This window comes from Ornithodoros turicata, chromosome 1 (assembly GCF_037126465.1).
Source record: "Ornithodoros turicata isolate Travis chromosome 1, ASM3712646v1, whole genome shotgun sequence".
Taxonomy (NCBI): domain Eukaryota; kingdom Metazoa; phylum Arthropoda; class Arachnida; order Ixodida; family Argasidae; genus Ornithodoros; species Ornithodoros turicata.
The window spans coordinates 60383606-60396897 of NC_088201.1; the positions used below are offsets into that span (position 1 = coordinate 60383606).

Sequence of the window (13292 nt, forward strand, 5' to 3'; positions counted from 1 at the left end):
CAAATGCCTGCCGCCCCTAAATATATCTGCAAAATAAGCTTGCCAACGACTACATCACCGCAGGCACACCTTCATTATATATATGTTCCAGGTTGCAAATCAGACTCACCTCCGAAATACACCCCACCTCTAATCGCAGGAGACATCGATTGTACGTCGGAGCAGGAAGGCAGATTATCCCACGCCAATGAAGCCTCTCTGCGTTACTACAAACGCTATAGAGGGCTGTTTACGGAGCCCGGGACAGGCATGCTGAACACGTGGAACTAACGCACACTTTCTTTTGCTTGTCACCGACACAAAAGAACAAGAGGATTTAGAAAATTCTGATTGGGGCCCTTCTGGGCGGCAAAGAAGTATTTTGTTTCGCCATTCGCAGTGGATTCACACGAGCGCGACATACTCACGGAAGATTTTCCAATTCTGGTGACTAGAAAAAGATGATGAAGACGATCAATGAAATTTATACGGTAGATATGCCTTAACATTAGCTAGCATCGTAGCGTATCTGCTACCTTAAACCTAGAGGTACGGTTCGGGAGTTTCAGAGCTGTTCCGCCTAGGACTCCAATTACCAGTCCAATCCGATCCGATCCAATCCAATCCAATGTCGAGGCCTCAGACAGAGACTCGTCGACGGTCAATTTTTTCTCACATGTGGGTTCTAATGCTAACGCATTCAGAGCGAAAACGCTGCTCACCGAAGTTCCGTCCCGTGTTATGTTGGGCATTCACACGGTGCCGGAATATCGGGAGTGACGTACTGCGCACCGATTTCTGGAAACCATTACGCGCAGTTTAAAATTATCCCTGCATTTTCTTAGAAGTTCAACGATTGCTACCGTATTGCTCCTCGCTGCATGAGCAGGGAGACAAACAATTTTTTTTTCTACAGGTTTCTTGAAAACTATCACTGGTGTGTGCATGTAGTGTACTTGTGTGGTTCTTCACAGTGCCCATTATGTGTGTATGGGCTTGTGAATAAAATTTCAGTCAAGTTTCGGAATCGCCCGATCTGATTTGGCGCCGGCAGACAAGTTTGCGGAAGACCTGTCGTGTAGCTTATGTTGAATTCCAGTGACAAATTTGGAGCAGTCAGCCGACTCCACGGAGGATCGCCCCGCTCCGGCCAAGAACACACGATCTGTATCTGCGACTGGAATATTCGCGCACCCGTTAGAGCGAGCGGGGGTGGTGGGGGCGCTCGCGCACGGCGGCAAAGGCGAAATACCAACAGGAGCTACCACTACATTAGCTACGAAAGCGAAGGGAGGGAAGCGGCAGGAACTAGAAACCCTAACTACATTCCACGTGACGCGGCAGCTCCGGTTATACCTGCCCATTTTGACGGAGCAGTCGGCGTTTGCTCCGTGGAGCGACCTTGGCCCCAAGGCCGCGCGAGAACTGCCATTGGAAGACTCGGGATCTGTAGAGTCACGCTTCAGAGTATCGACACTGAGTTCCAAGAGCGAGCATGCGCCATCTTGTTTCCGCGCCACGCTTCCCACGCGCACGCGCACTGCGCGCGTTAGCGCACGACGCCATCTATCGTGCGCGGGTGAAATGTTCCTTTCGTTACAGGCAGCAGTTGACGGCCTTGAGCTCGCCTTGACATCTTCGGGACGCTCTGGTGGGCAATACATGGATTATCGCGCAACAATCATACACGCTCCTCTATGCCACAGCGAGCATTATGTTAGTCGTCTTTGATCTTCAACGGGGGATGGTACCGGTGTGTTGCGAAAACAAGATGGCTCTCCTGCTCTCCCTTGGACCTCAGTGTCGATACTCTGAAGCGAAGCTTATTTAGTGACTCTAGGACTCCGCTCCCAATCTGCCAATAGAACAGAACTGCTTCACACAGAGCGGTCAGACTTGCTCCGCAAGTGCTCCCAATTCGCCATTGCAATTCAGAATAACGAAAGCGTACTTTTGTCCTCCTGCTCAACTAGGCACGTATAATTTGGGATTTATTTTGCATTGCGAAAGAAATATGTGATCACGAGCGACCCCACAGTGGTTCGTGGTTTAACATTTTTGCCACGGGGTTTTCCAAAGCTGCTTTAAAGTAGCGTAACGTCCTCTGGAGTCTAGTAACGGTGGAGATCATCTTCTTCCTTCTTCGCAGCCATATTTGCGTGCTGCAGAGTAGTTAGGCATTGAACATTTAGAATACATTACGGCGAGCCCTTTCACTACCACCACCACGACCATCAATATTTAGAATATATTAACGAGGTTGTACTGATATTAAATCACGCCGACGTACAGCTTTTTTCATTTTGGTTTCATGCCGTAACAGATTCACAGCGGTTGAATGAAGATACATTGCAATAAAAAGGAGTCTTCAATGTTCGTTGCCTCAAAGGGACCATCGCATCCGGCCAGGTCGATTCCGAAGCTATACTGCCGATTTACTCCTTGTTCATCACCGACAATAACGCCGAATGTGCGACGTGAAAAAGTGGAGTAGTTTCTGTGCAATTTGGTGCAATGCATCGGAAGAGCAGAAGACGGATTTTGAGAGTATTCCTGAATTCCCTCTCTGGAAATCAGAGAAAACGTCACTCGGACAAGGCCAATCAGGGAGCGCCATTTCGCGGGAACAAGTCCAATCCGGAAGCGGCCGGAGGGCCTTTGGCGACCGGCGGGCGGGCGGGACGGCGTCTGCAGTGTGCAGACCGCGAATACTCTGTGATCGGCTTGTGGAATGTCACTTCTGGGTTAGCGTCGCACGTGTTCGTACAGCCAGGAGCGAAACACCGTGTTCCACGCGACATGGTCGCGTTAGAACTGACGCTGGTAAGCGAAAGTTGCCGTATTTACCGATGACTTTTCACGTAGTATATTGTGGTGGGAACGAGAGGCAGACGGGCTCCTGGGGCACGGACCCCCTGGCGAGCGTCGCTGCGCCGCAGTAGCAGACCACGGAAGTGACGCAAGATGTCTCTCCTGTTGGAGTTCCTGACTTTCATTTCGCGGTTGTTTTGCGATCGGACGTTGATTTTCGCGACACGAAAAATTGTACATGCTTGTGAAGTCTTTCCTGGCTGTGCTACTGCATGTTGCCGACTTCCTTTCGGCAACCGGAGGACATAGTGTTCCTTGCACGAACGACACACGGATAGACATCAAAAACACAGCGTCAAACATCGAGTGACGTTTACTACCGAGGCTGGCCCCCAAAATCCATCCGAAGGAAGGTGATCTCATTCTCTCTAGGGGTGAGAGTCTTGCTGCTTACATTGCTGGATGTCTTACCTTGCGTTCGGCCAGGATATGTTTCACAACAAACACGCTCTACCAGTCTGTGGTTGTTTCCGTGGCCGTATTGCGCATTGGCGCTCGACTAGCAATCGAGAGATGCGAAGTTCAAATTCTGCTGATGTCTGACTTTTTTGATGACTGTCATATTTCAATTGTTTCCGAAAGACAGGAATCTTATTCTCGCCGCGAATCCGTCTATGCCTACGTGCAGGCAGGTGAAACAAGACAAGTAGTGCGCAGACATATTGTTGACGAATGGTTCAAAACAAATCCAGAGGTGCTCATAGGCCTTGACTTGTCAACGAAGTACATCAGACTGAAAGAAGGAGCGGCCCCTTCTGTATTTTCACGAAAACGGAAGGCACAAATCTTTACCTCCACTTGGCGTTTCGGCGTACGTCTGATTCCCGCTACGGGGAAAAAACGGAGACGAAGAAGCATGTACGAACCCATCTCTCATAGGATATATCGCTTTCAGACTTCCACGAGATCTCCGAATCGAACACCTTCAGGCGTTATTCGAAATTCGCCGTGTTTATCCCGTTCATCGGGCAGCCGCACATGGAGCTCGAGAGATATTTGACGTCACGCGCTACTCAGATTTTCCCGCAATGCTTTGCGGCATGGCGATCATCAGCCATGGGCGATCGTGTCGGGTGGGCGGCCCAGCGCGCTCGTAATCGTCAAAAATATGCCCATCCGTACAGCGTACTCGCAAAATACTAGCGGCACCATAATTCTGCGTAATATTTACACCTTGTTCGGGCCCTTTTTTGCAATGGACAAATTTCGCTTCCGTTGTCCTTTAAGAAGTAATTATTGTTATTGTTGCATTTTGTGCTTGCGCTCAGACTGTAAGATTTAATGTGGACATGATTCGAATGTGCAAACGGATAGCTGTTGTCGCAGCTATAATTGAGAAAGAAATGAACACTCAATCTTCGGAGGCTCATGAGGCATGGCATCTCCAGAAGGCCACAGCAGACAAAACCGAAACGGAGAAAAAGAAAAAAAAAACGGCAATAATTGACGTGAACTGAACCTGACGGTGCTTCCTCACTTCCTTCCCTCGGTTCTTCTCTCACGGTGTTTACACAGTGTTACCACAGTCGCTCACAGCGTTATTTATGTAGTTCACTCCACCGTCTCCAATTCGTTTTCTACATCGCAACGTATATGAAGCACCGAACCATGCGAACGGTAAGACAAGGTCCAGGCGTTTCTTCCTGTGCTTATCGTCTTCATACGCATTGCGTGATACGTTGTGCCACGATCACAGATTTATGCTGCTTAGAGTTTTGGCTCAACCGTAGCAGTACAGGGCTAACAGAGAGCTGCAAAATCCCGTTCCTTTTGTATTCCTGTCAAGGTAACGGCATCTTTCATTCCGCGACGAGATATATTTTTGCACTTTAGTACCCCTTTAAGCTCTGTGTAGATGTCATACGCAGAAATTCATCCGGGAAGAAAGATAAACAAGAAAAACGAACGGCATGTTCACATCCGGTTTTGATTTTACGGTGACGTAAGCATTCTCTGCTGCACATTTGCGGGTGCCACGGAAGTGCGCGACCGAAATAAAGGTGACTGAGCCAACGCCTCCTAGATACAGAAAGCCTGCTTAATGCCTCCCCTCAGTTCTTCGCCACGCAGACATATGAAGCCAGCCAATCGCCGCAGTCAGCCAAGATATGTCAGCCAATCACCGACGCCGACTTTGAAATCCAGGTTTTCTGTGGCTTCCGGTGGCTTTCCACGCGGCTGATAGCGGCTCGTCTTCATAGCTATACGGCCGCTGAAAGTGATTGGCTGACCCTTAATTGTTACGTCACGTCGCTCAAGCGATCAGGCTTTGTCTCTAGGTGGTGGTGACTCAGCACTGTTATGAGATATGACGTGCAAAACGTAATCGCCTAGTTCGTGCTTGGCAGATGAGAAATCGGAAGCTCCTGACAGTGACGTGACAGAAAATGCGCCGACTGTAAAGTTCAATTACAAACAATTGGACGAGTTTCATTGATATACAGGATTGCCCAACTATAATTCGAGGCTTGTAATGACGATAAAACAAAGAATACGGCCTTTCGGGAGCTTAACTATGCATCGGGCGACGTATCATGCACTGAATTTTTATGTCAATCACTCCGTTCAAATTACTGCAAATAATTTGTGAAAAAAAAAAAACGCCGGCTCCTTAACATTTTTAATGGCCCATACATGTTCCCGTTACTTCCGCTAGACGGCGCTACAGTCAGAGGCGGCGTTGCAGACGGCATTGAAGACAACGGATTGTGTCGAACTTGATGCACAAAACTGCTGTAAAAAGCGATTTTCTGAGTAGAGAGAAAAAGAAAAAGATTTCAATACATACCGTAAAACCACGGAGCCGAAATATAAAAATGAAGGCAACCGGCAAGCACTCAAGCAGACGATTCTGTCTCTATAGCAATCGTCTGCAAAATCTCTTCGAGTTATTCGACGTGCACCTGTCTTCATCTTATCGTTCACTGTTTCCTGGTTGCTTGCTGTGTATCCATCTCTTGTCTCTAGCTGCATATACCGCGTTTCCACTTTATTCACATTACGTACAACGCGCCAACTAACTGTACAGAAGCGCACAAACGTAGTGCTTGGTATACGGAGCTAAGAAGTGTTGCACTCGTACAAAGAAAATTCCGAGCGACTTACAACCGCCCTCAACGTTCCGTCAGGAACAAGAAGCACGATTACCCGAACACAAAACGGACAAACGAATTCGCCAACGCCGTATTAGGCACGTTTGAAGACCGTAATGACATGTTCACAACCAGGGCCGCGCGACTGTTCGGTGCAAGAAAAACTACTGTGGGAAAAATTCTCAAAGACCATTCTTTCTTTCCGTATCAACTTCAATCAATATCAATTCAGTATCAATACTTCACGAGCTGGAGTCAGGAGATTGCGATCGCCGTATGCAGTTCTGCAGTAGTGAGCTGCGGCGCAATGCTGACAGCCCAGCTCACTTGGAGCTTATTTCGTTCGACGAGGCGAACTTTCATCCCAATGGCCACGTAAATCGCCGTAACTGCCGATACTGGTCCGCAAACAACCCATGGGCGCCACACCATCAACACTGTGGCAGATCTGAAGCAAAGGATTGAGAGTTTCGCTCCACTGATGATGGTATGCGAAAGTGCGTACTGAAGGGGTACCAACGAAAACTCCGTCGCTCGTCAGTGTTCGCGGCGCACATGTTGAGGCATAATGACCTTCCTGAACGACTAGAAGAAGGCTAGAAGTTTCCATTTCGAAAAGGCCCCTTTCGTGGCCAACCATTTGATGTCACGGAGACAAGGCGTCTGTAGAAAAACCACGACATCACGTTTTTCCTTTGTTCTTTACGTAGTTTGAATACCGTCCGCAACGCCGCTTCCGACTGTGGCGCCATCTAGCGGAAGGAGTGGAAACACAAGTATGGCCATAGAAAATGCTAAGGAGCCGGCGGTGTTTTAAATTTCACGAATTATTCGCAGTAGTAATTGGAACGGAGTGACTTAGTGACATAAAAGTTTAGCGCACGATACGTCTTCCGATGCATAGTTAAGCTCCCGAAAGGCCGTATTCTTTGTTTTAGCGTTCTTACAAACCCCGTACTTTACCCTGGCCAACACTGTATTTTCCACGATGACTCTAAGCATCAGAAGGAAGCACTTTTTTTCTTCGAGTCCAGACTGTCTCTTTAAGGGAAAAACAGCTGAGTCCAGATTCTTACTTTTTGTGCCCGCTGTCGCCGCCCGGTGTTGGATCCATTCACTTAGCGCCCTGCAAAGACAAACAAAAAGGAACTCGTGTGAAAGAAATACAGGCTTGTGACCGTGCGAGGTCACACTGGATTATCAAAAAGCAGAACGGAGGGACTACTAACACAAGCAAGTAATCCGACGCATGTTCGGTGCACTTTTCTTCGGAGAACAATGTCTAGAAGCTAATATGTTCGTTCCGGGCCAATGAGATAAGTGAACAAAATCGGGCGTGAAAATGACGGCTCACATTTCGCTGTAATCCTACAAGACGCCCTTTCATTCCGAGAATTGTGAATCTCGGAATGTTTCTGTCAGATGTGTTAGGCGGAAACCGCATGGAGCACTTTTGCCAACTGAATGGCAGCTGAACTTGAAAGGAACGGTGACCTACTAAGCGTACAATAGACGACGGACCGATGAGCCGGTTTCTGCCAAGGATAGATATTTAGTCTGAGGAGAGGAAGTGACACCACCCGACGGAACCGTGTGCGCCAATGAAAACACGCTTCACAGGAAATGCCACAAGCACGTGACAAAGTCACCTGTGACCATGCCTGTGACCGCTTTTTTTTTTTTTTTTTTCTTTCGGGCTTTGCCCCCTTCGCCCAGCCTCCTAGAAGGACATGGCCCGTCGCTCGGACTTCGATGTCGATATATTAATATCGGAGGTTTCAAGGAGGCTGCCCCTCTGGAACGTCAAACTTGTTCAGTATAAGGACACCAACTTAAATTATGTCCTTTGCCAGTAGGTGGCAAAGGTGTGTAGGCGAAGGTTGACTTAACGAAACATCAAAATATTATTTGTGGCACATGGCAAATTGGAAATGTGTGAGGAGACAACGGTAACAAAAATGCAGTTTGATATTTCTTTAGTGAGCATTGCTAGAAACAATCATAAGCCAATATTCTCTTCGTATCTCAAAATTTCTTGTGAACACCTGATTTCTAGATGTTATCAACACCGTACTGTTTCAAGAACCGCTAAAGTACCATTTATGTTACTAAACAATGCGTACAGCTGTTTACTACAATAAGCATTGCCACATCGCGTGCAACAAGCGGTGGTAAACGCTAGGCCGACGCTTCACCATGACAACCTCAACGTGGACATTCTGCTCCATGCGGTTGCATAGCTTCGATACCGTTCCGTTCACGCTGAGTTGGCGCTCTGTTGGCCCGATTCAGTTGGCAAAAGTTGCTCCATGCGGTTGCCGCCTTACAGTCTGTCGTTGGAACATCCTCTTCATGCTGAAGTCGATTCGCGGCTCAACATTTCAAAAGAAAGGCCTCCGAACTCTGCTGCACGTAGCAGGTGCCTCTCAGCTGCTGAAAGGTAGCTGAAAAGCTGACTGGTCGACTCCGCCGTGCTTCCGCGTCCATATTGAAAAAGCACCCAGCAATACGGAAGTTGCGGAATGCGCCCGAACTTCCGGTGTGGACTTTCCACCAATAAACGTCGCGGGCGTTTGACGTCATACACATGAGAAAACCACTGCATAATAGCTAGAGTTTTGCGCTGATCGCACGAGTTGAGGGCAGAAATCGAAACCGCTTTTCGGCTCCTTGTTTGGAATAGTTGGCGGCTCCGCAGAGACGAAACGTTTCAGTTGTAACTTGGAGGCACCATGTAGGTTCGTTATCCATACAAACAAAGACATTGACCAGGTTCTGGTCAGAGACCCTTTAAGAACGCGCCATTTTGCTTTTCGAAGCTGATGGATCGGGTTCTTCATGGGTTGGGCGACTTTGCACTACCGTATTTAGATGACGTTGCCGTGTTTTCGAATAGCTGGGAGGAGCACGTTATGCACCTGCGAACTGTGCTACGTAAACTTCAGGAGGCAGGTCTCACGGTTCGTCCCCGAAAGTGTAAGTTAGGGAGTGCCGAAGTCAGCTATTTGGGACACATTGTGGGACAAGGGTTCCGCCGTCCTCACGATGCAAAAATCGCCGCCGTCGTCCACTACCCCCGTCCCACGACCAAGTCCGCCATACGAGCATTCCTCGGTCTTACCGGATACTATCAGCATAATATTTCCAACTATTCGCACTTAGCCAGCCCGTTAACTGATGCGCTGCGGAAAAATGCACCACAAACCGTCGTGTGGGACTCTCAGAAAGAGGAGTCATTTCAATCACTAAAGACGGCGTTAACTCGCAAACCCGTGCTGATCGCACCGGATTACACACGCACGTTTATCGTCCAATGTGACGCAAGCGATCGAGGGTTGGGTGCCGTTCTCTGTCAACTAGATGAACGCGGCAGAGAACGACCAGTTCTATTCGTGAGTCGCAAGCTAACAATTCGAGAAGAGGCCTACAGTGCGTCGGAAAAGGAGTGCGCGTGCCTCGTGTGGGCAGTGCAGAGGCTGTCGTGCTATTTGTCTGGGGCAAAGTTCATCATCGAAACAGACCACTGCCCACTGACATGGCTGCAAAACATGTCCTCCAAAAATGGCCGCTTGCTCCGGTGGAGCTTGGTGCTCCAACAATATAATTTTGACATACGGTACAAAAAAGGGAGCCTCAATGGTAACGCCGATGGCCTGAGTCGGGGCTTCTAGCCCCTGGATAAGCTCGAGTCCATTGATCCTGCTGTAAATAACTTGTAAACTTCGACTACATTGTATCTTTGGCTCATGTGCTTTAAAGAATCCACGAACTTTCCTTTAGTGTTAGGAGATTAATAATCATTTTAGTGTATTGTGGTTATGGGATGCCAAATAGCTTGAATAATTGTAAATGTATTCACAGCCTGGTTGTAGTCAGGTCAGGAGACGCAGAGCGCTTCCTGTGTGTGGGGGCTGCGGGTTGGCGTGGTTGTTCTTCCGTTGTTTTCTGTTGCTGTGACCTCTTCTCCAGATCGTCAAAGATCGGGGTCCAGAACTTCTAGTCCGAAGGGTCCCCATCTCCTGGACGAGCTTGTCGCAACCCGAGCCCATCAAAGACCCAGGGTGTCCCGCAGAAAGAAAGAGTCTGGCCATCATATCAGCGGAGCCCTCATCTCATCAACTCAGCGGAGCAGCGTCATGAACTGCAACCCCTTCGTGATGACCAGCCCGGCGAGGGAGGTGTTGTTGAGACATGGCTGCCATCTTTTCATGCTACTTGGCGCCAAACCACGAGGGAGGCCCGTGCAGCTCCAAGAACGGATTCGGGTCAGCCGTGGATAAGAGCCCTTTCATCCCGCTGACCAAACCGGACATCGCTGGCCGAGTCAATAGGCAGTGCGCCCTAGTTCCCAGACTGTGGGATGGATTTGTGGAACGGATCTGACGCACGGACTGTTGTATATAATGCTTAGAGATGACGTGCTTCCGTTTATGTTTCCTATTTAAGCGCGGGACCCCAATTCTTGAGTTGTCTGTCTGTCTTCAGTCGTCACCATGCTGCAATAAATGCTTGTTATGTTACGAAGACCGGACCCCTGATCCTCTACCTCCATCACGCTACCACTCGGAGACTTGGTTCCCAACAAAGCCCAAATGTTGGCTCTTTGAAGGGAGGGCAGAGAGTATAGTAGTAGGGAAATTGAAAATAACGCTATTTATTCTGGAATAAAATACTTAAACAAGCACTATACGGTGGAGGTACAAGTGTAACAAGGAGGCAACAAATGTGTCGACGTTGTGGTGGACGTTCAGCCGACACGAACCGTTTCAGGCAGGATATACCCAAGTTACTTGATCGGGGGAGCTTGGTCATCAGCGTCTCCTTCCAGAAGTCTGCGAAAGCCTCCTAAATATCCGCAGTTGGAACTGAAGTGCACGATTCTATTCCTGGTATCTACCCCCATACCAACTGACGAATAACCAAGCATCACAAGGTGCTATATGGATGTGCAACTCCCTGATACTTGCAGCCGTATAAAACCGCGCATGTTGGACGTGAAATGGGTCTCTTCTCGAGAGAGACCTGGTGATCCAGCGACTTTCTAACTTGTTTTTACTTGTAACTCTGTGTGACGCCCCGTAGAACCAAACAAAGATAGATTTATTCATCGACCCTCAATTGCAGCCAGCCCCTGAGATGACCATCCGTGGAATGCACATCGATCTATCGGTAGCGCGAGCGGCTTATGTAGCGCTCTGCCACTGCCACTATACCACTCCCTGATATACCGAGTTTATTGAACACCTTGATAGGTGCACTATAAGTGCGGGATATTTGGTCCTTATAGACGTGACTGCAGAGAAAGAGTGCGATGTAAGATCTGCGCAACAGCGCAAGACTTTGCGCATCCTATTACGCAAGTCTGTTTATGCGCTATAAACTTGCTTGCAGTACGCAATTTGCATGTGAAGTTGAACTACGGATATGAGTATTACAGATACATTTAATCCCTCGGGCTACCAATAGGTGTCGCTGGGCGTGCGTTGATGGTAATTCTGTGAAGCTAATTACACTTTCAGTGAAACAATTTATTGCTCAACAAGCTCTCTCACGAAAGGAAAGCTTAAAGCCTGGATACCTAATTGGCAGATCTCATCGATAGAATTATCCCATGTTTATAACTAGAGCGCGGATTTTAATGCAAATGCATGTTTTTTTTATCGTTATGGTTTCGTATCTGGACAATAAAAAACACTTTTGGTCTTTGTTTGGAATCGGTCAGAAGGGCTCTATGGTGCATATAAATGCATGTTTTGCACGTTGTGGCATATTTCGCATGAAAGTGCATGAAATGTTCATATTTTGCCATATTTTCAGGTACGAGCTTACTTCTCTTTTCATGGATGGGCTTGCTGGTATAGAGAAGGCGTTGGGTCGTCTTTCACGAAAATTCTGGTCGGCGTCGAATATTTTCGATGTTTCGGCGGGGTGAGGTGCGGTGTTCAGCCGTACTCTGGCTGCTCCATCCTGCACTGCGTGCATCGCCGATGGGCCGTATTTCACCTTCGCCACATTAGTGGGTTTTAGTGCATCGTACGCTATCGCCTTTGCGTACGTAATGCTGCGTTCACACGGGCCAACTTTCTGCACCAACTCGAACCAACGTCTTATATGATCAACTTCAAGACGGCGCCGCCTCCGCGTTTACACGTACCAACTCGGTAACTCCACCCCCAAAACAACCTTACGGCAATCTGAGTGTATGGATTCAAATCCAGCTGCTGGTGCCCTGTTTTTCAACTGCCATTATTCAAACCTAATTCAGTTTATTTCGCCAGAAGATCACCAGTGCCTCCAAAAATGCTTATTGATATGTTTATGGGGCGTTAGTTAAAAAAATAAAAATTAAAATGAAAATACAGCAGAAATTGCTGTGCAGATTGTCACTGAGATTCGATAGCATTTAAGAGCTCATCGCGGGCATTCTCCGACGATGGACAGTAGAGGCTGATAGCCTTAATCTCCATGATTTATATCTGTGGCGCAAGTATATTCTTTGTTGTGTGCTGCAGAACGAAGGCGGCGTTAGTTTACAGTCGTATCCCTAAGAAAATACTCACTTTGTTTAAAGAGGCATTTGGTGCGTTGTTTTCGTACCAAGAACAATGAAAAACATTGCATATTCTGAAGGTTTTTACTGCATGTCTCGACGATTTTCAATCCATAGTCGCATGCATATTTCACGACTTTTCAGTGCATATTTACCCGCCGCTCCAATTAAAACTTTACTTGGTAAATGCTGCCCCGTGGGTTTTATAATTAGCTGTGTAAGCGATCTTTTACAACGTCCTGAAGTAAACATTTCCGTGTGTGTCCACAGTTCGCTGCGGTGTGGTTTCCAGAAGGAATCATAACGGTGGATTCCGAAGCGCAAGACAAATTTAACATATTCGCATTCTCATGGACCTCTTTCGTGGTCTCTAGCAGCTCTTCGTCGAACCATTCTTTTCGCACATCAAAACAAACTCACGTCTGTAGCACAAATCACAAAACTGGCGCACAGGAACAACAACAACAACTTTATTTTATGATGATGATTGGGGAGTTTCATCGCCAGGGACGATACTCTACCCCATTGCACTAAAGTCCCTGGATTAGGAAAAGTACCGCGATCCCTTGATCTTGCCACCTCGACCTTTGACCTTTCATGGCTGCCATAGCATAGGTTTGCGTGGTACGACCGCCATTGCACAGGAAATTATTAAAGGGCATCGTAGATGAACGTTATATCAATCGTCTGTAGAAGTCGAAACGCGCTGCGCTTCTAATCGCTGTCTGTAAAAAGCCTGACGCACTTGACGCATGAATGAGGACATACGAGGACAGTACATGATGGACACATAAAGCAAG

The 13292-nt window shown here is 47.8% G+C and overlaps 1 protein-coding gene across 2 annotated transcripts in view; it reads right to left on the reverse strand.

The window, feature by feature from the left end:
- The window catches only part of LOC135378282 (atrial natriuretic peptide receptor 2-like), a 765968-nt gene that overhangs the window by 232053 nt on the left and 520623 nt on the right, over positions 1-13292 (reverse strand). For both annotated transcript variants that reach the window (XM_064611266.1, XM_064611267.1), the window contains one exon: positions 7019-7068. The gene's annotated coding sequence lies outside the window, so the exon portion shown is untranslated. The remainder of the gene's footprint in view (positions 1-7018; positions 7069-13292) is intronic.